This window comes from Leopardus geoffroyi, chromosome C1 (genome assembly GCF_018350155.1).
Source record: "Leopardus geoffroyi isolate Oge1 chromosome C1, O.geoffroyi_Oge1_pat1.0, whole genome shotgun sequence".
NCBI classification, from domain to species: domain Eukaryota; kingdom Metazoa; phylum Chordata; class Mammalia; order Carnivora; family Felidae; genus Leopardus; species Leopardus geoffroyi.
The window spans coordinates 135,806,304-135,829,482 of record NC_059328.1 but is presented as its reverse complement, the minus strand read 5'-3'; the positions used below and the strand labels follow the sequence as shown (position 1 = coordinate 135,829,482).

At 39.6% G+C, this 23,179-nt stretch overlaps 2 long non-coding RNA genes across 2 annotated transcripts in view; both read right to left on the bottom strand.

Moving 5' to 3' along the window:
- Positions 1–238: 238 nt before the first annotated feature.
- The window catches only part of LOC123598888, a 40,748-nt gene continuing 17,807 nt past the window's right edge, over positions 239–23,179 (bottom strand). Inside the window, exon 5 of the long non-coding RNA XR_006712855.1 lies at positions 239–3,163. This is a non-coding gene — a long non-coding RNA (uncharacterized LOC123598888). The remainder of the gene's footprint in view (positions 3,164–23,179) is intronic.
- Positions 10,317–13,499, bottom strand: LOC123598893. Its single transcript, XR_006712860.1, has 2 exons — positions 11,859–13,499; positions 10,317–11,517 (listed from the first exon to the last, which is right to left on the bottom strand). It is a non-coding gene; the product is annotated as an uncharacterized LOC123598893 (long non-coding RNA).

Genomic DNA, 23,179 nt, shown 5'->3' with positions numbered 1-23,179 from the left:
TCTCTTTTGTCATGAAGTCCTCATTCTCTACCACCACCATGTTACCCGCCAGCAGCTGTTACTTCTCAATGGCCCCAGCACTGAGAAACTAGAGAAAAATCGTACCAATATGTCCTACCAAGTAAGGCAGACTGCTGTCCCATTGGCCAGCCCACCCATCAATGCGCCATGTTTGTTAACATTCGAAGAGACATTTGTGCAGGGAACAAATTGACGGAGCCCGTGTTTATATCAGAAATTTCAGAAACGGCAAGAGATTTATTCGTGGAATCTTAACACCCATTCAGACTGTCATAAAACACAAAGGACCAGATTCAATAAAAACTCTGTCCAATTTCCACAACACAAAAGTCTGTGTGAGCCTTCAAAACAAAATCAGTTTTTCCAGTTTTGCAAAGGGCTGTTCAGACTTCAGTAGCATGGGAGCCAGCTGGGGCATTTCCTTACTCATCCCCTAAATTAGTTTCAAAAGTACTTTTGAGGACCACATTTGATCAGAAGAATTTGCATGCTTTTCTCCTCTCTCTCTCTCTCTCTCTCGCATCCTCTCATTCTCTCTCTCACACACACATTTCATAGTACATCACATGGAGAACAAACGACAGAACTGCAGCATATGTCTCATGCAGTTAAAAGCTTTAAAACTGGCCCGTAAAACAGAATTCTTTGGTACACAGTGAAAAATATTTTTTGATTCCATAATCCATACTGCAGTAAAGTTGGGTATAATCATTTTTAAAAGTTGCTGTGTCCATGGACAGATGTTTTTCATACATACTGGGAATGTTTCCTTTACATTCCTAAGGACATAAGAGTTTGACATCGAGCCAGTACCTCTAGAAATGGTGAAAGCTAAAGACACCCCATACTGATGCTTTTACTCTTCCAAGAAACTTTCTCCCACAACGAAAATGTTAAAACTTTTACCCCACAGCCCACATTCTGAGATTAGTCCAATAACTAATGTTCTGTCCAAGTAAAATACATTTTGTCATAGCTTGAAAATGTTACCTTTCACAGAAGTATAGTATTTCTGACCAGCAGGGAACATATGTCAACATTATCTATTATTACCCAATGTCAGGACCAAAAAGGGAAGGTGGGTGGTGGATGTTAATAACGACTTAAGCGATTTCTAAAAGAGGCATTTGAGAAGTACAAAGCCAGAAGTTTCAAATGTTTTGTCTTATTTTCGCTGTGTCAGCAACCTGCCCCCCCCCCCCACCCCTCACCAGAACAAACCTAACGCTGCCTCCGACCCAACGCCTAGTTCTCTTTTCAATTTTAGCCAACGCTTTGCTAAGCTGGAAAGTTTGAAAAATACCCTAGAAAACTTCTCCACCAGAAATGAAAAACAAAAACATATGACCAGCAATGATGAAAGCAACTCCCACTCGCTAAGAAAAAGATTTTCAATCACAGAAGCACACGGCTTTTGGATTTGAACATTTATTTTCATTTTTCAAGCTACTTGTCTGGTGTTTAGATTTGGGGTTGGGTTTCTTGTTTGACATCGGAGGAGGTGGGGGCAATGCTGGTCGGGAGCGTAATTGTATTTAAGCAATTTTCTCAAAGGTAAGCAGAAAGTATTCTCCTCGTGCAACAAAGCTGCCCGGGAGACCATGCCCGTCCCCAGCTGAATATGGGTTTCTCCTGCAGGAGGAGCTGAAAGGCACATTCCACAACAGTCCAGAGGAGAAAAAGTGTCTCCCACCTCTCTTACAGTTGGATCAAGATGTGGCAATACTATATTGTGAACTGGCGGCTCACCATGCCTCTGTCCTGGGCATCCATAACCATGAACTCAGAATGTGCTTGGAGCCACCACTATTGGGAACAATCAAGTTCTTACTGTCCTTGGGGGCCATGTGGCTCTCCAGGAAAAGAGACTTGAGCTCTCACCTCACTACATGTGTATCTTGGGGAAATGTTCACTTTGGATCATAGAGAAAGATGTGCGTCCTGGTTCAAGCCTAGAACAAGAAGTACTGGGGTAATATGTCCCCTGAACCCTAGAGATTTGTACACTTACGATTCAGGGGCATAGTGTCGAGTTTCTGCGCCTGTTGAAAAGTTGATTGTCATTCACTCACCTGTTTGGCTGCTAGAAAAACCAAGTCTTTCTCTTCGAAAAAATCATTCAAGAAAGATTAGAGAATAAAAGCATCTAAATAAATCCCTCAAGCTAGGAGGCTCTTAGAACTATAGGAAACACAGCCCATGGCAGAGCACGTGTCACAAGACTGGAGGCAACGCCTACTGTTTTGACTTCTGGGGGGAAGTCATCCTAATTCATTCTTCCTCATCTCATTCAGCTTCTGAGGACAGAAGTCGTACAGCTATAGGTTCCTTCTGGATAGTGTATCACTAAGGCAAAAGGAGACTTTAATCCTACTACTGAAGTCTTCCATTTTGCTCATCAAACAGTCCTTTAGTTGCCAAATGGCAGGAGTCCATATTTGTCCCAAATCTGAATCATGGCTTAGAACAATCAAACTATAAAGAATTTTCTGCTCTTGTGGTGTGATGTTGCCCAGCACACCAAGCGGAGGAGAATGCTTTGCAGCAAGCCTCCCAGTGCTGCAGGAGACCGTTCCCTCCAGGCATCAGTTCTCTGTCCCCCACTCCTCCTGGAACCACATTCACAATATGGTCCATGCGGTTCAGGGTCTGTTTGTGCTCGTGGTAGAGGATAAAGTTAATTGACCACCTCTCGTTTAGAACATGGCTTCTGAGAAGTTCCACCTGAGCTAACAAACCACAGAAGGTGTTGAAGTTAGATAAATAGTGTCCTTTAGAAGACTCTTTAAATGTCAACATTTAATCTCAAGATGGAAAAAAAAAAACAAAACCTTGAAAGTTCAACCTCCTTATTTTTAAAGATGCAAATTGAAGCCGAGAGACTATGAGCAGCTTGCTATGTCACATGGCTCAGTGGGCACTCTGATCCCACTCCGTTTTGGCATGACATCTTGGGAAAGTAAGTTAAATAGGGGTGGATCCTGGTATCCAGGATCCTGGTTTCCTTCAGGCAGGGAGAATTAGGTAGCAGGTTGGAAAAGGTGTGAGGGGCCCCAGGTGCTGTCCCAAGGTTATGATGCTGTTTCCGTGGGCTTCTTCATCTGTGATTTAGGCACTTTTCTGCAAGTATGTTATCTTTCAGCTAAAAAAGAAGGAAAGAGAAAAATGATACAGTTGTGTTTATACACGTAATTTTTAGTGAAAAAAGCTCTACTTACAAAAGTTAAGATAAAAGACCACATACAAAGAGAGTTGACTTAAGTTATCATTTCCATCCCCAGCACTGGGAAATGAGAATTAAGGATTCCAATGAGGAAAACAGTAACACACGTCTTCAAAATAACAATAACTTTCATTTGAAATGTACTAATCAGGTTATACAATATTCTATTTCATTTCCCTTGATGTTCAAAACAGCCTGTTCTCAAAGAAGAACATTTGTGTCATCATTTTATAAGGATGAAAACTTAAGTTCAGAGAGATTGATTAACTCGTCAAAGGTGACACAGCCGGTCGGCTGGCAGGGCAGGAAGGAAAAGTTGGGTATTTTGACCCCTGCACATCTAGGCATTTTCTCCACTACGCATGCTGCCAGTCAGAGTCATATCTTGCCTTTGTGGGGACGTAGGACATTCTCATTCATTCCCCACAATACATACCAAAGATTAGGTGCTTCAGGGATTACAAACATGGAATGGAAATCTATCTTCAAGAAATTTGTTTTTTCATAAGGAAGTGAAACAGCTTAGTTTTTAAGATGTAAGTTCAATCACCAAAAATTAATCTTACGGGACAATTTTGTCTTCAGTTGCATTTTGAGATGGCCAGAGTCTAAGAAAAGCTGAAGAAGCATTTTAGGTTCAAATTGCCGAGAACCTAGTTCCTTTTTGAGCCAAGGAACATTTTTAGGGGTGGAAGCGGGGGAAGATGTGATATTTTAATTGTTTCTCTGCTGGTGCATGACTCCTGAATAGACCTTATGCCTTACAGAGAGGTTAAGAGACACTAATGAAAACACCAGTATGAATGTGTGTTTTTTCATAATTTGGAATCTAAAAAATGTAAATGATGCCTAATCTCTACCATATTCCATCTAAGAAGGAAAAAAGGCTTGGAAGAGACAAGAGACAAAATTAAAAGATGAAATTATGCCCGGGCCTTCTTCCTACTGATGTCATCTGAGCAGCTAACCTAGCTGAGCCTTAGAAGCTCTGCCAGTTTTAATGGTGAGCACGTTAATTTGTATAATAGCCTCTTGGGTGAATAGGTTACATGTTCTGCCTCAGAGTTATCCTGGAACCTTTTCCTGGGTAATATCATCACAATACTTGCTTCTTATATTGGCCTATGATGAACAGATGACATTTGCCTGGATTTGGATTGAGTGTTAATATACCATATTAGATTGCAGCTGACAGGCCCCCTTTTTCAATTTATTTGAGGCTTCTTGCAGAAGAATAGTAAAACATATGATGGGTCCAGATACAACTAGCCAAAAGCAGACCAGAAAAAGAATTATGCCAAATTAATGGAACTGAAGTAATCAGGGCATTGTAGAATTTAGTCCATTGTTTCTCAACCTTCTCATATGAGCAATTCAGAGCACCACATAGTCAGTATGTTTGGTTGCCATAAAAGGAATAGCTGTATTCAAATACCGAAATAATAAGCTATAACCAAATTAGCATGTGAAGTAGAGTAATATTTCCAAGGAAAAAGGTACTGATACGAACTAAAAGCCTAGAATCCATACATACTGACTCAACAATCCACTTCTAGAAATATGTTCTAAGACAGCCGCCAAGAATATGAACAAATATTTGGCTACATGCAACATTTATGCCAATCGTATTTATAATCTGGAAAAGATTGGAAACAACCGAATACTCAACAATAGGGGATTGATTAAATAAATAATGGTGCAGCAAGATAAAGGACATTGTGGAAGAATATTTAGTGACACTGAAATATATTCAATATAGATTCTTACACAAAAAGATTTTAAAAAAATTACAGCAGGAGATACATTTTTCTTTAATGTGCATAGAACAGAACATGCGTAGATGAAGTGCTTGGAGGCATGTGAGCCAAAATGCTAAAGGGGCGCCTGGGTGGCGCAGTCGGTTAAGCGTCCGACTTCAGCCAGGTCACGATCTCGCGGTCCGTGAGTTCGAGCCCCGCGTCGGGCTCTGGGCTGATGGCTCAGAGCCTGGAGCCTGTTTCCGATTCTGTGTCTCCCTCTCTCTCTGCCCTTCCCCCGTTCATGCTCTGCCTCTCTCTGTCCCAAAAATAAATAAACGTTGGAAAAAAAAAATTTTTAAACAAAATGCTAACAATGGTTACTTTCTAATTGTGGGATTGTGGGTTGTTTCTTACTTTCTTACTTTTATATATCTAAACTTCCTAAATTTTCTATAATGGATCTGAGTTACTTTTGTTAAGAGAAAAATAGCTTTTTTTTTTTAAATAAAGAAGAAATGGCCACCACACACCACAGAAGCATTTGTCAATGCAGCAGAAACAAACAAACAAACAAACAAATGTTACAGGCACATTTATTATCTTCTGTTCTTTTCCATTCAAAGTGAAAACGCCGTTCTAGCAAAAACGAAAATAAAATACGATTGTTTTTAATTACTCTATTTTTCTGTGGCAAACGTAGAATGTAAAATATTAAAATTATCTGAGGAGAATATTGTAAGTATCAGTTTCAACATGGCAATGCAGTTCAGTGGGCTACAGACTTGATATTTAATCTGCTATTATGAGTTTACATAATGCCTCAGTGTCTCAGTTTAATTACTAATAAAAGGGGGACAGGCTGTGAGTCATAGTCAGCTCGTTGAAGAATATTAGACCAATCAAACCAAAAGAATGCTTTAATTTCATTTGGTCTTAGTTCCTGCTTTAGAGCAGGATTAAAAATAAATATAGAGAAAGAGATGGAGAAAGTGAGTCACCTAATTTACATCTAACATAACGCAAACAAGCATTTCTTTAATAGGTGTTCAGTACCTGAAGTGCTAAATTACAGCAACTTAGAGAGGCAACTTCTTAATGGAAAATCCTAGCATTTTTAATCTCAGTGCAGATTTTTTACCTTGTCAACTCAGAATTCATCTGATTTTGAAAAAGAAAAATCTTTTACTTGGAGACAAAGGTAAGCCACAGTACACCTCAAACTAATTAAAGATGAATCTCTTCTGGAACAATGGTACAAAGAAAAAAGCAAATTATATTTTATAACTCAGACAAAACAGTCATCCACCAAAAGAATATTGCCTTCTTTTAATTATTAGAATAAATCATTCCATGGAAAACTGTTTGGCACATAGTGAAGATAAGAAGATGATAAATATAATACAAAACAATAAAAGGAGATAGATTCTCTATTCAAGCAAACTTATCCTAGTTGCAAGTGAAACCCTGAGGGCCCACATACCAAGTTACCTCAGAGGCCTCAAAATGTCAATGGTACCTCATATAAGACCTTCATATAACCTAAACTGATTAAGATTGATCCAATTTAATTTTCAGTAACTAGCCCTTGGTAGCATTCTGACTAAAATAAAACACTGAAACTTTTTCCTCAAAAATATTTTTAGCTACTAGGAGAAAAGCCATAGTAGGTATTTTATTCACTAAGTATGAGTTGAGTAAACATGGAGTGAGTGGTTTATGCTTGACCAGGTAGAGTAATGAGCATTTGGCGGTAGGGCAATAGGTTGGAGCGCAGCCTAGGATTTGCTTGAGTTCCATTTCTGAGTAGCCTCCCTTTTCTAGAGACACTTGGGGTGTTGAAAACCCAAGTACATTTCTAGAAGCTTTTCTTATCTTTGGCTTTGAGCCCCACAGCAGGTACTTAGAAACTACACTTACAAGAACTCTGGTTACTTGGTTCTTTTAATTAAGAAAGAAAGAAAGAAAGAAAGAAAGAAAGACAGACAATAAACCCAATGTTATTACTCATTGTTCCCCTGAATCAGCTAACCAGAGTTCCTCCTAGTCCTGGGATGAGGTCTCTTCCCATAGACAGATCTACCCAGTGTATGACAAGGTTTCCTGAGAGTGCTCAGCAGTTTGCTTACTTCCCACTTTCCCCTAGGTCAAGAGACCTATGCTCTAGTTGTAAACTTACAAACTCATATAGTGAGCCTAAGAAATTCACGTAACTTCTTTGTGGTCCATATTTCCAGTCTATTTAGGGTGAGATTAATTTATTCAAAAAATATTCATTGAGAGCCAATGATGTCCCAGGCACAATTACATGTGTTAAAGAGTATTCTATACCCACTGTTTCCAGTCTTCTGGAGCTTAACATCTTAGTAAGGGGAGCAAAGCCAGAAAATTGCAAAAGGAAAAAAAAATCAACAAAGTCAAAAAGTAATATGTAGAAAATAGCACAGGGAAATGTGAGAGAATATGCAGCAAGGAGATGAGTTTTAGGCTCTTACCATATCAAGGCAAGAAGAGTATTGGATATATTCAAGACAGCAAAAAGATAAGATTTACTGATGGATTAGATATAGGGTGGTAAAGGTAGTAAGAAATCAAGGTTGAGTCCTAGTTTTTCTTTTCAACATCTGCACAGATGAGGTTGGCATCTACGGAGCTGGAGAAAAGTGGTGAAGATCAGGTTTGAGGGTTGGTAAATCAAGAGTTCTATAAATCAAGATCTGGTAAATCAAGATCATCTGCCCTACATGATCTCTAAGGTTAATTCCACTTATAACATTCTGTGACTCTAGGTTGTGATGAGATAGACCATTCTGAGAGATGAAAGATGGTGAGAAATAAGTTATATCATGTCAATGAATAACTGGGGTAGGGAAGAAATGGTGGCCAAGAGAATCTAGGACATATAGAAAATGTGTGTGAACCCAGTTGGTAAAATCATGAACTCGGGTGTCTAATTCACTGAGTATTAAGATTTTTAAAAAGGCAAGAAGATTGTTGACCTAGAGCCAAAGTCACTGGAGACCTAGTACATTCCCCTGAAGATCCATACAGGATATACAGAAGATAGCTCATTCATCTGGAAGGCAGGAGGGCAAAGCAAAGATGGCGGAGACCTCTCTCAGTCACTGATTTGTGCAAGAGAGCTTGTTGGCTCTTTGTTCCTTTTTAGGTTTTTATTTCTTTTTTTAGGTAATCGCTACACCCAACCACCCAACACAGGACTCAAACTCACAACCCCCAAATCAAGAGTCGCACACTCTTCTGCCTGAGACTGCCAGGCAGCCCCGCCTCTTTATGTTTAAAGAATAAGTGGGTTAGGAGACTATAGGAATATGCCTGGGTGGGTTTAGTGTGAAACCTGCCATTTTATTTTGTAAGGGCTGGACTTATCACCTCAGAAGTGTGAAAACAGGTGTGAAAAACATCTCCCCTTCCCACCACCATTTCTTCTAATAAATGCGTTATTATTTTTTAAACGTCTATTGGGATGGAATGATTCTAAACGTCCCACAGTCCTTATTCCCCATACCTATGTTTAACCTTCTCCAACAGAATTGTCTAAAACTCCTGGGATCAGAAATGTGGTGTCATGAGAAGGTCAGGGAGATACAGGGTTCATTGCTATGGAACACACTTTGATTTCACTTTGCTACAAGTTACTATACTTTAAAAGAAGGATTTGCAGCATCTGTTTCATAAAACGATGCTCCTGAAATGTAGTTAGGAAGCATGAGGAATATTTCTGTCCCCTTAAAAGAAACCAGTTTGCTGAAGTCACCACCACTGGCACAGGACAGATGACAAACTATTACTGTTCCCATTTACAACCAGAACCGGATACAACCAAGGATCACGGGAGACGTTGCGAGCAAAAGCATTTTGTAAACGACAGCGTAAGGTGCAAACATAAGATGTGATTTTTTTTGCTCTTATTCAATCATGAAGAAATGGATGTTGGCTGTCAGTGGCTGGGGTTCCTTAAGGCTGGTTCATAAATGTGCTATCACAACCAAAGCTGGTTTTAAACAATCTAAGCAATTGCTATTGCTGCGAAGAATGGTGGCTTCACATGGACAGCATCAATCTGACCATAATAGTTTCACTTCAGCACTAGATACTTGGCATTTAATAGCACTCCAAAAGGTACAGCATGGTTTTTTTCACGCCTTTTTATATTTGGTAAGTGATAGGTTCCACCCAGCTAGAGTTCCAATTTATTTTAAATAAGAGATTTTACCAAAAACCTCACTTAAACGCCTACCCTCATATATTTCTGTTTAATTCTAACCTCTTTTTTAAAGTACAGAGGCCCATGTGCCCACGAAAATTGTCCCCTAGCATCCTTACCCTTGCAAATACATTTTATCTCAAAAAATTGTTTTATACCCTTCTTTCTTACCCACAGAAAATGCTGGCTTCACTATTTTTTCCCTCTCTTCCTAATACCATCCATTCTCTGATTCTATTCCAAGTCTCTACAAAATATTCAGTGCTTTAATCCTTCCACCCTTAATCACATTTTTAAATGCTTTCTTCTTGTTGTATGAGTAAAAGAGACATATATGGCCACATATTTGGAAAGTAAAAACAATAGCATATTTGGCTTTGTTTTAACTAATGTGAACATTTCTAAATGCATGGCCTACTTTATGATCTGCCAATGACACATTAATTTTTTTTTTTTTAATATGAGCTTTTACAAGGTAAGGAGCCAATCTCCATAAAGCCTTCAGCACTATAATTCTCTCATCCAGGAAGGCACCGTGTTGATGTTCCAATCATGGACTTCCAGCGTGTTGGGGAAACTTCTTTACAAACAACAATTCATGTGCATTTTCAAGTAAGTCTCAGTTTACAAATATGACCAGACACATTGTCCTAAGGCCAATGCACACCATCCTGCCTCCCTAACTGCACTACAAATTTGACAGCCTAAAAGTGTTGATGCTAACTTTATTTTAAATTTTCTTATTAAATATTTCCTTGATCCTGGAGAAAGAGACTTAATGTAGATGATTGTGTATTCTTCTCCTACTGTTAGAAATCATTTTGAGAGACCATAGCTATTGGAAGGAAATAAGCAATTCAATCCCACTTCAGACACATGCAAGCTGTTGCCATCTTTTCCAACTCATGACTTCTGGACATCAAGTCTATAACTGAGCTTAAAAAACAAACCAAGACGAAAGCCAGAATGCAGTGGTCAAGACATTCAGATCCACAAGGCTTCCTAAATTCACCATCCTTCAAATCAGAGTTAAGATAGAAATTCCACTCAAAGGACACTCTAGCCATTAAATCTAAAACCTGTTCAAAATAATAGGGCAAAAACGCAATCAAAACACAAAAATTCCACAGCTTTATTTAAGAAGTGCTGTTTAAGCTGTAAAGGATTTCCTGTTGCTCTTGTTTTAAATCATTTTATAGTATTCTTTTGTTCTTGGGTTACTCTATATCCAAATAATCACATATGTAAATGACTCAATGCAACAGTGGATGCCACTGACAATGTCAACAGTATTGTTTATCCAGAAGCATTCTATGCTCATGCAAAAATGGCATTAAAAGCTTGTGGTCAGATCAAAAAACCACAACTGTAATTGTTTATTTATATAGCTCACCATTATTCTGTAGCATCAGTTTACATTTTTAAAAATCTCTCAACATTGCTGAGTTAGTCTTAGAAGAGTGAAAAATGCAACGCTTGCCTAAATGATTAAAGACAAACAACTTAGGTCTATGCATGCAGCAAGATGCTTTAATATGGAAATTATTTACTTTGCCCTGGCTTATAGTTTTCATTTTGATGCTGCCCTTGAAACTCCTTGATAACAGGGCCATTCAGCGGAATTTCTGCATTTTTTCTCTGTAGTTCAGGGCAGCTGGTTTCTTTCCTCTCTAAGCAGAGAGCTAAAGTATATTTATCACTCTAACAGTGACTCAAAACAAACAGGAAGTCTTCATCAGCCGGCTCCTGGGCATAGCTGATATTAGGTACTGGCAGAAAGGAAACAGAGACCTCATTCTGTGGAAGTCCGACAGAATGTACATGCAGATGCGGGCGATAACAAAGTTAGGGATGCTCCAAATGACCACCACGTTCTCCCAAGATGAAGTGCTCTTGCAGCGCTCGCCGGTTTTCAGAGTCTGCGAAAATTCCTCAGGAGTTTTCCTTTCCATTTCAGTTTGAAAGAGTAGTTTGAACTGGATACCACGAGCCTTAGAATCCTTGTGAACCTATGCGCCAAAGAAAACCTGGGAGGGAGCTATTCTGGGAGATTTGGCTTTGATCTGGTTGCTAGGAAAAAGCCCTGCTTTTGTCTGCAAGTATTCTGAATGGCTCCTTCAGTCAGAATGAGGCCTGCAGGTCACTGTCTGAATTAAGTGAAGAGAATTTTTTTTTTAATGCTAAAAATGAAGTTGTCGCTGTGTGCCATAATAAAGCTGGAGAGAGCAAACTGTGCTGCTGAGCGATGGCCGTGGCTCCTTGCTACAACTTAAACTCCAAGGTATACTGTGAAAATCACCCAAGCGTGCCTGCAGATCAAATATATGCAAATATCCCTCAGTGGCGCATATGTTCCTAGAGACCTTAGCCTTCACCTTCTTTTGCAAATAAAACCTGTTTCAGATTCAAAGCCCACTTTGTTTTTATTAATATAAATGTTCACTATCAAACAATTTTTTAACCTTATAAATAAATAGAAAGGTCAAACATTCACACCTGACTTTTTGCTGCGAAACCAAACTCGAAAGGGGTTAGACTGCAAACGACTGATACGGAATCAAAAATGATTAGGCAATACACTTTGGGAGGTCCTTTAAATTTTTTTTTTTTATTTGTTGACTAATCTCCTTGTTTATGATAATGCTCATACCTTTGTATAAGGACTTTACAGCCATTATCTAATCTTCACAGATCCTGGTGAGGTAGAAAGGGAGCAAATCTTATCTCCATTCTCCAGATGAGGACACAGAGACGCAAGGAGGTTGAGTAACAAGCTCACATTTTAAGTGGCACGTTCCGTCCAGATGCAAAAAGGACAGTAGGGCACGGGCTTTGCTTTTCCAGTAATGGAGCTGGATTTTCACCCAGTCACTCATATGTTCACCAGAACCCCTTGAAGACCAGCATTTCTGTAGGGACTGCACTGAATCTCCATACAACCTGTTGGAAAAATACGCAGCCAGCTGGCCCACCTGAGGATCAAACCCTTGACCTTAGTTCCTTTGGCATTGAGTGCCAATGAACTGAACCACAGACTGAAAGCCTAAGTAGCCCAGTGCAGAATGGGACCAATCCAAAAAGTTCCATTGCTCCCTTCTAAATAACTCTGGCATAGGAGAGAAGGCACTATATTTCATGAACTTACCTAGTTTTGATCTCTCTCAAGTTTGAAACATATTTTACACTCCAAGCAAACCTGAATACGTGACATGTAAATGCAAAACTAAGAGAGCAAGGGGCACCTGGCTGGCTTAGTCAGTAGAGCATATGACGCTTGACCTTGGGGTCATGAGTTCGAGCCCCACATTGGGTGTGGAGATGACTTAAAAATTTTTTTAAATCTTAAAAAAAAAAAAGATAAGAGAGCTAAGAGGTAAACTACACGAATGAAAATTTAACCACAGTAAGAAAAAAATGAACGACAGAAAAATGTACCAAGGCTGGGACTGTTAGGACCATAGCATCTTTATGGGTCTCCATAAAGCATCTCCTCACTTATATTAGTGCTATAGGTCTAGACAGTAGAGAGAAGGAAAAGTTAAAAATGAGAACGATCATTTTCCAAATAAGTTAGATACCCCTTCTCTCATTCTCACTCTCGTTAACTTTACTAAGACATAACGGAGATCCTCCTTTCAAGGAAGTGGGGACCCTTATGCCTCAGAAAAGGTTCTAGAGAAAAATCTATGCAAAACCACTGGCGTGTCAACCAGATACAACCTGCATTGCCAGCTGAGGAGAGATGAGCTCCCAAAAACAGGCCGGGACGCCTCTATCAGAGCACCTCCTGGAGCTTTCAGACACAGGAAGGGAGCCTGGCCTATCTTTTGGAATGCAAAATTCTCTACAGAACACCAGGCAAGAAGCACAGGAAGCTCAAAACAGACATCCCTCCCCAAAACCAAAACAAAAGTATTTTCAGGGCAGCATATTCTCTCTCAGTCTACCTGTGTACTAATTCTAATTTCTTCTCAAACTGCATATACAGTCGTAGGTCTGTGAGTTGTGGATCTGTGAACACTACAAAAATGCCTGCAATCTATCTCTGAAAGCCACAAAGCCAATCTCGGTTCGGGTATCATATGCATGGATCCTGAACTCTCCCAATCCAGGACTACCAAGTGCTTTTGTGCTCAACTCTGAATGTGGAGAAGGACTGAAATGTCTTCCTGGACCCACAAAATAGCAACGGGCTAGCCATACCAATTAACCAGACCACAGGAAGGGTTCTTCAGGCTTTGCGGAAGACCAGCCCCCAAGACCCCCCACTGAGTGGGACCCAAACCCTGGGGCTCCCACTACCCTTACTTATTCCACGCCCCCCCCCCCCCCCCCCGCTGCTTTGTGCAAACATTCCAGCTACCCAGGAGAACTTGACATTCATTTCTCACAGTGTCGCCATGGCTAGAGCTAAGCAAAAGTCAAAAATGAATTAGGTAAATATAGTAGGTTCAGGCACAAATTCAGCAGGTGAATTTATTTGCAAATTACTCTTTTGAAGCATCTCATTTAAGATTCTCTTTAGAGACACAGTAGAGAATTTTATCATTCTTAAAGTAAAGCAAAGCAGTATTTGATTTCAATATTTGGTGCATAGCCAATCATATAAAAATACTTAATAAAAGAATCCTTTTTGAAGTTATTATGCATTTATTACAGGATTATCGATTTCAGTAATGAGAATTTTATTGTTAGTATTGGGTTGACATGAGACATTTTTTTTTTCCTGGAGATTTCTCTAACATTTAATTGAGTCACCTTATTCCTTCTGCCCCAATACACAACTGTTCCTGTTATTCTTTGAATTAATTTGGATAAAAGCCTTCTGCAAAAGCCATCTTTCTGGATCCACATCCTCCTCTCTGAGCATTTGTTAACACATTACATTATACTAAAGTGAATCCACCCACAAGAAATTAGACAATCTATCCTGGTTTTAATATTTTTTGAAGGCTTACAAAGTGCTAATCACGAAAGCAGTGATTCCCAGCCCTGGTTTTGCGATAGCCTGGGATATCTCCAATTACCTCATAGTTCTTAAAAAAACAAAATTCCAAAAATTTTTCAGACGAAAATTAATTCTAATTTTATTTAATTTGAAATATAAATATCTGCCATCGCAGATAGGAAGTGTGTGTCACAGTAGGACTTGGTGGCTGGAGACTTGTTTAAAAAAAAAAAAAAAGGCAACAATAACCCATTGAAACTCCGCAAAGCTCAAAATCATTATGCTTCCCCCTCAGAAAAGAAATACTATTCTTATTCCTAGGAACTTAAATTCCTAACACACACCTTCTTGCAGGCACAGAAAGGAGCTAGGACAAAACCCATTCCAGGACATTTCCTCAAAAAGAATACAAATAAGGTGTGTCACGCATTTTCCTGAATAAAATAAACATGATAATATCTAATAATACCACCGCACTATTATATGTGGCCAAATTACAGTTGTGCTAAGGAATGAGAAAATCTCTGGAATAGAACCAGGATTGCTTTTTAATTGTCCATTAGAAAAAGCAAAGAATAAAACCGCCTGCAATGATTTCCTTTTGAGATCATGCACCTTATTTTTAAAATACGAAATCAAAAACATATTGGGACGCATGGTGAGGCTGAGCAAAGCGAACTGTCTCCTCTCCTCAGCTCAGACTCAGCAGCTACAGCAAGCCCACAGTGCCAGCTGGAGCCTGCCAAGGCAACTAGCATTGCACGAAACAAAATCTTCATTCTTCGGTTCCGAGCTGACTCCGCCGAGAACATCTTTCTCTCCTCACCTTTTCTTCCTTGTTTTCTGAACTGAGATCTTTCTATTCAAGGATGTTCTTCCATTATGTGAGACGCCCCCAGAGCCAATGAAAAACGAGGATACTTTTATTTCGCAGGAAGATTCCTCTCCCAGGGCCATATTCCATGAATGAATGGCTTGTAGGACAGACCGCTAATAATAAACTCCACCAACTGTGCCAACACAAGTGTGAGAAATGCACGGGGAGGCTAAGGCTGGCCAAAGGAATTCTCCCATACCTGCAGCGGCTGACTCCTTCCAAGAAAGCTGTTGAGTCTGCTCATGTACTCACTTATTTGCCAGGAAGGTATTCCTTTTAAAAAGTAAAAATAAATAGCTCCTACCACCTCCTCCTTGCCTTGAAATCACTATTTCTACTAGAAAATAAACTCGTAAACTCCATCTGTTAAGATACTGGAGAACTCTGCCGGACAAAACATACCGATATTTGTTGAAGGAGCAATCCTATACTGGCTAGAAAAGGAACTGGGAACAAGGAGGTCATTTCCCATTCAAATTTAAATGTCACCATGAAATACTGTTGAAAAATCAAACACATCAAGAGTGATTGCACATGTCACAGACTCATCTCCTCTGACCTCCCTAACACTTGTATAAGGGTGTTACTGTCACTGAATTGTCTGGATTCCAAAGAGCATTCTGGCTGAGCTCTCACCCACCCTGTGGATTAACTAAGACCATTTTTTTTTCCCTCCTTTTAAATCTCAGGCTTGTTTTCCCCTTGCAACACAAAAGGCTTTGAGTCCCACCTATCCACTGTCGATTAGCTGGTGTGCAAAGAAGAAAGCAACTTGGTTAATTGTGGAAATGGAACACATTAGAAAATACAGCCACATAAGTTATTTCACAATCTACTTCATTTACTGGATAAAACATAACCTTCCACCCATTACTCAAGCCATCTTCACACCCATTCTTTTCATGTATTCATCATCCACTTAACCAATATTTATTGAGCATCTACTATATCCCAAGCACTTTGCTGGACACTGAGTTTGCAGCACTAGAGAAGACAGAGCCAGTCCCATCCTCTGAAGTGAAAATGCTCCTAGAGACTCAGAAAAAGACAGAGATTGTTTTAATTCACTTTGGGAAATGATAAAATCAAGAGGAAAATTATAACTACGTAGAGCAAGAAAGACTAATTTGAATAAAGTTTTCTAAATATGAAGACAGTGACCTCAACAAGTATGGGAAAAAAAAAGAGTCATGGATATAACATTTCAGGTTGGTTGTTCAGAGAAGGGCTCTCAAAGGCCAAGATATCTGAGCTGATTTTCTGTGAGAAGAGAGGCCAGGCAAAAAGCAAAAGCAGGGGAACCTGGGTGATTCTGTCAGTTAAGCGACCGACTCTTGATTTCTGCTCAGGTCATGATCTCAGTGCCATGAGATATGAGCACCTCGATGGGCTTTGCGCTGGGTGCAGAGCCTGCCTGAGATTCTCTCTCTCTCCTTCTCCTCCTGCCCTTCCCCTGCACATGCACACATGCTCTCTCTTTCTCTCTCAAAAAAAAAAAAAAAAAAAAAAAAAAAAAAAAAAACAAAGCAAAAGGAAAAACAAAACTTTTAAAAAAGAGTAAAATGCCCTAGACTGAGAAAGAGCTCGGTGAGTCCAAGGAATAGAAAGGAAGCAAGTAGGCTGAAACATAATGGAAAGCAAAATAAGGTAAGTCTGGAAATTTGAGGGACTTGGAGGTTGGAATTTGTTCTAAATGCAACAGGAAGCCTTTGGAGGATATCAGGCAAGGAAGTGACTTGATCTGATTGAGGCTTTCAAACAGTAGAGTGTCTGCACTCCACAGAGTCTAAGGAAGGATCCAAGCAGGGTGGATTCAGGATGTATTTTAGAGTAAGAACAAGAAAAGGGCTAAAAAAATAACTGCCTTTTTTTTTTTTTTTTTTTACTTGAACAGTTGAGATGATAAACTGAGACAGAGATGATGGTGGGGGGGAATACTTCTACTCTCTTTCTTCTAGGTGGGAGAGGTGGACATTCACTTATTCAACTTTGTCTCTCAGCAATCCTTGAATGCAAGAAAAATAGACTTTTATCCGCTTTCCTTATGTTCTAGTGTCCTACTTAAATCACAATATTCTAGATTGCTGGCATGCTTTTCTACTCCATTTACATCAGTTTCAAACCCTAGTTTAATATCCAGCTCCTCTAAGAAGATTTTGCTGATTAAAACTCTCCTCCTAATGATTATGCCTTATTAATATCCATTCTTTCCATTTTTATTACAAATCTTTTACTCTATTTTATACTTAGCTCCTACAGGATTGAGACCAGATTCTTCAGCCTTCCTCTCTTTTTCAGCCCCCATGTGCCCACCTCCCAATACAACGTATTCCCAAAGCCCCACTTGGCCCTGTGTTACCCAAGCCTGAGCTCTACCCACCCCCACGCACCCCCATCACTCTTCTCTAACAGACTTTCCCTCTCCATAGCTCTACCTGCCACACTATCCAGCCAATCCTTTAAGACCTAGATCAAGGGACCTCTTTTCAAGAACCCATTGTTGACCCCTCCCCAAACAGAGGTCATCTCTCCCTCCCATCCCCTAGGAGGCAGTGGAGTATAATGGTTGAGGGCTCGGGCTCTGGGGTCAGGCTCTCAGTTCACAGGCCCACCTCTGCCTGGCCTAGCTCTGAGCCCCAGGGTAAGCCATTAATATGTATAGATCTCTCCTGCTTTATCTGCCAAGTGTATGTCGGGGGAGGTTCAGGAAGTAAGAGTACCTGTAACTCAAAATTGTTATGAGGATTGAGACAACGCACCTCAAATGTATCATGTAGCTGCCAACACATAGTAAGGATTGACTCTTCAGTGCTAGATGTTTTTGTTATTCCATTTCAGCATTCTTTGGCTCTCTAATCAAAATAACAGTCTACTTTGTCTTGTGGTTGCCTTTAACCCATCAGATTAAAAGCTCTCTGAGAATGTAATGGTGCTTTCTTGATCTTTACGTTTAGTAGATATTATATGAATAGTTATTGATGAATGAATGTGGAATAGAAAATAAACAATTTTAAGGATTTTCATTTCTTTTTCCCCAAATACATTGGCTCTTGTTAAAGGAGAAATAACACCTTTTCATTTCCTATTTTAAAATTCCATATTTCCCAGTGTGTACATATATTGTGTACATATATGCATATTCATACTGTGTATATATTATATACAGTCTGCATTCTAAATATTTGAATTTTCTGAATTAACAGACTCTTGTGTTCAATACAAGTAGCACATATAGGGGCACCTGGGTGGCTCCGTCGATTGAGTGCCCGACTTCTGCTCAGGTCATGATCTCACGGTTTGTGAGTTGGAGCCCCAAGTCGGGCTCTGTGCTGACAGCTCAGAGCCTGGAGCCTGCTTCGGATTCCGTTTCCCCCCCTCTCTGCCCCTCCCCCACTTGTGCTTGGTCTCTGTCTCTCAAAAATAAATAAATAAATGTAAAACAAACAAACAAACAAACAAGTAGTGCATATATCAGGCTACATTCACCAGGAATGCTGCCTTTAAAATAGAAAACTATCTTTTCACTTATCCTAAACACAAGGAATTACAACGGGCCATCATTCCTGCTCACAAAAATCTTGTGGCCTCTGAGGACCCGGAGTTAGGCAGGAGGTTCTGGTTAGCGACATGTGCTCTCTCATCTACATCAGTTAATGTTTACTGGACAGAGCACAGATGCAACGCACTGTGCTATGTGTTTTGGGTACATTTTCTAAATGTGAAAACACTATGATGTCTTACATGTCAGGAAAGACATCATTCCTGTCTGTAGTGAATAATAAAAAAAAAACACATCTCTATAGGTTTCTGAATTACTATTCATTGCATCTCATCTCACATAGGCAGGAAAACCTTGACAAGCTTTGCAATATGACAAAGACAAGGTCTAGTGGAGAAATAAAGGGAGAAAGTGTGGATCTGAAACTAAATTAAGGGTCAGTTGTGGCTTACTTTTCAAAAAAAAAACTAAACACAACATGCTAAAGTAGATTAAAATATAAACATGGGGTCTCTACATCTTTCTTCACAAAGTATCAGTTAATCTAGCAAGGATTTCTTATAGTTTCTAGTAAACATAATTTTACTGTGCTTTGTCCCTAGATTGGCCCATATCTAAATAATTATAGATGTAAATTACACAACCCCACCTGAAAAATATCATTTTTCCCTAGTGATGAGCTGGAATCAAAACTCCAGAACAGGGGCAACTGGGTGGCTCAGTTGGTTGAGTGTCCAACTTCAGATCAGGCCATGATCTCACATCAGGCTCACTGCTGTCAGCCTGTCAGCACAGAGCCCACTTTGGATCTTCTGTCGCCCCCTCTCTCTGCCCCTCCCCCACTTGCATTCTCTCAAAACTAAATTTATAAAAATGAAAAAAAAGAACCCTCCAGAATAACTGTGCCTCAATACAACCCACTGCAGTTTTCTCTTCATCTGCTTGTTTCCTTTGTTCACCCCTCTGTCCTTTATTTCTTCCCTCCTTCTTTCCACCATTTGTGAACGATTTGGCCAACCCTTCTAGCCGACAGTCTGTGTCTTCAATCCCTAGTCAGCAGCTATATTCTATTCCACAGATTGAGCTATTTAACTGTGCAAGTTCTTGTCTCCAAAACACACTCCTCTTTTCTCGGTTGAGTTATAACACATACTTTTTTCATCAACTGCTAAAAAAAGTAACAAAGACTCCATTCTTACACACAACCTCAAGAATCCAGGATAATTTCTCATGTAGCATCCACTTAAACTCTTGCTATTTCCATGTCACAATCTAACTGCCTATGGCATATCCTGAATTCTGATAAAAACCCATCCAATTCTATCAGTGAAATTCCCGTCTCTTGATGTCTGGTTGACAAACTACCTAAAACACACCCACACTGAAACAAGTGGGTAAGAAAACCACCAAGATAACTATTGGATGCTCTGTTCTTAGTTTCTACATACTTAAAAAAAATTTTTTTTAATGTTTATTCTTTCTTGGAAGACAGAAAGACAGAGTGCAAGCAGGGGAGGGACAGAGAGAGAGAGGGAGACACAAAATCTGAAGCAGGCTCCAGGCTCTGAGTTGTCAGCACAGAGCCCGACACGGGGCTCGAACCCACGAAGCATGAGATCATGACCTGGGCCAAAGTCAGACGCCCAACCAACTGAGCCACCCAGGTGCCCCTCTACATACTTTTTTACACCTTCAGTGACTCACATCCAGTACAGTCTCCATGGATTACACATTCAAATTAAATAAAATGCTGGCCTATGTCTTTCTGCCTCACGCATTCTTTCTCTGCTTAGCTACTAATAGTTATTTTTTCATTACTGTTCAAGTTAACTGCATGGCAAAACCCATAATCTCAAATACATAACTGTTCAACTTTATCTGAAATTGGAGGACCTCTCCTAATTTTGCACCCCCTATTGACTCCTCAAAATAGTTGTAAGAACATATCCACTCTTACCCCTCCTGTTTGGTTGTTTTCTTTAAATCTCCCTCCTCAATAAAACAACATGTATTAAAATCAAGCACATTTGTTTTAAGTCATCAAAATGTGTCTTTGCCGCTGCATTTGCTTGCCTTTTTGTCTACTGAAAAAAACTGAAACTTGGAGAGTAATGAGTAAAAGATTTCTGGAAGGAAAGACATTCGATATAGTAATATTGTAATAATAGAGCTCTTTCCCCACCTGCTTCAAAACCGACTCAGAACTTAGAAAGTGAAATGCAATTGCTTTTTTAAGTGGAAATTTAAATAGAAAGTAAAAAAGTTCAACTACTTTATTTCTAAGTAGTAAGGTGGATTCTGTCTGTTTTATTTATTGCTGAATCCCCATGCCTGGAACAGTGCCTGCCACATAATAGAGGTTATTTCAATAAATAAATGTTAAATGAATGAGCTTCTTTACTCAGAAAAATGTTGAAACTTGTTTACTAGCTGTCAAAAGTAGGTTCCTTCATGCATAAAAAAGCATCAGCTGTGTAATTTGCCCCCACTTCCTCCTTTTGCAGAAAGCCAACAAAAGAACTGTAACTTTTTACCTAAGGATCAAAGGTGTCAACCTATTGGCTCACACTACTTTAAAGTCTTGGATAACAGTCTTGGGTTATTTTTAGATAATTTCTTTTGTTTCAAGCTTGAAAAGAAGTATTAACAAAGATCAAAAAATAAATCACTGATTCAGAGCAGGAAAATGCATATTAAGAAGTTCAAAATATAGTATGTAGAGGCTGTGAGCTAACCTTCCCAGAATACAAGTCAGATCTAGCTTTAGATACTAAAGTACTATATCGGTCCCACTCGGGACCCATCAACATAAAAGGAATGAGGAGAACTTAGAGAGTTGAAAGTCTGAAAAGGAAAGAGAAAAACAATTTAAAAATTATAGAGTGACCCAGGCATTCTCAATGTCTAATCCAATAAACCGAGAGGTAGAAAGATACAACCAAATTGTAATAACAGAGAACTCTAGATAGTGAAATTTGGGGTGAGTTTATTCTCACCCACAATCTTCTGTATTTCCAAACATTCTCCAAGACGTATGTAAGACTAGTGCAGTCAGAAAAAAAAATACACATACTTTTTAAGCCAAGGGGGGGAAAAAAGAAGGGTAAAAATCACGTGATAGGTGAAGAAAACTTAAAGAATCAAGATTATACAGGTAAAGAAGAGAACACATATTGGTGACTTAACAGTCTTTGTAGTTTAAAACAACCATTAACCTAAATCAATTGCAAGACACACAGGATGGCTTATTTCTTGCTAAAACAAGAAGTACACACACACACACACACACACACACACACGCACACGCACGCACAAAACATATACACATGCGCATATATTATGCAGAGTTACAGGGAGTAGGGCTCCTGGAGAAAGGGCAAAGGCACAAAAACCATGTGAAAAAGAAAAAGCTCCTATCATTAGGACTCTTTTAAGGCAGCAACTCTCATATACTGACTAGATGTGAAGATGACAGAACATGCACAAAGGAAAAGGGGCAGGCCTTCCCAAGAGGACACAGAAGAATGTCAGGAAAAGGAGACCTGCTTAAAAGAAAGGTTGAAATACAATGCCTATTGTAACACAAGCGACGCATAGTGTCCGAGGTGTGAACATACATTCTAGAGTCGAAAAATGTTTGAGAATCCCTAACCTACCATCTTCAAGGCAAAGGATTCTGGAAAGCCCAAGATGATAGGGGATTGAGCAGTTTCTCTGGCAGGGTGATCAGAAGTGAAAGGTCTTGTCAAAAAGAAAGGACCAGAAATGAAGCTCTAATTGTTCCACAGGCTGACCAGAAGTGCTCCCAGTATCTACATATCTCACTCCAAAATCATCTGGAAGAATACGAACCCCAACCTAGTGTAACATCCTTGACCCACCTTGGGGCCAAGGAACTGTATTATCCTTAACAAAACTGTCATTTGTACCCAGTTTCTCTCTTTCCGGTCGTCACAGAAATAGTAAATAAGAAATCAACATTATCCACATAATAAAAAGTGGCCTCTCTCAAGTATCATAATTGCAACACAAAGAGGTTAACCAAGAAAACATGCTTTTATTCACAGGAATTACTCTACCAGCGGAAATATCAGGATGTTAACTGGCGCCATGATTAATTGGAGAGATACTTGGAGGGCATATGGGGTTTCCCAGACTCTTTAAATAACATTATATAGGTATTTGTCTCCCTTTGACCTCATGACAATTGACCACATACATCTAAGATTAGAATGTTTCAGGTCAACTCAAACTTTCACACTAGATCTGGACCAAGCAAGATAGAAAGCACAAGCAAAACTAAACCTTCTATTTAGGACAGGAGCCCTTTCTAAGCTCTACAATTTCCTCGGGCAGTGCTACAGCTGAAAACACAGCCAAAGAGAGCGTTTAACAACAAATTCAATTGGCTTCGTTCTTCATAGAGGAATAGTGCGGATTTACCCCAGCACCTACTATGTGTCAACGATTACACTGAACACGTCACACCCACTATTTCTTTAGGGTCCTTGGCGAGGCTGTTCAGTCCTGGCTACTCTCTCTCAAGTTAAAGCTGGGGAAATTCAAAGTTCCTTAGGAAGTCCCCCACCAGCAGTAGCCAGGGAATGAAGTCCTGGAGTAACCTAGTCCCAATCACTGAAAGAAAAA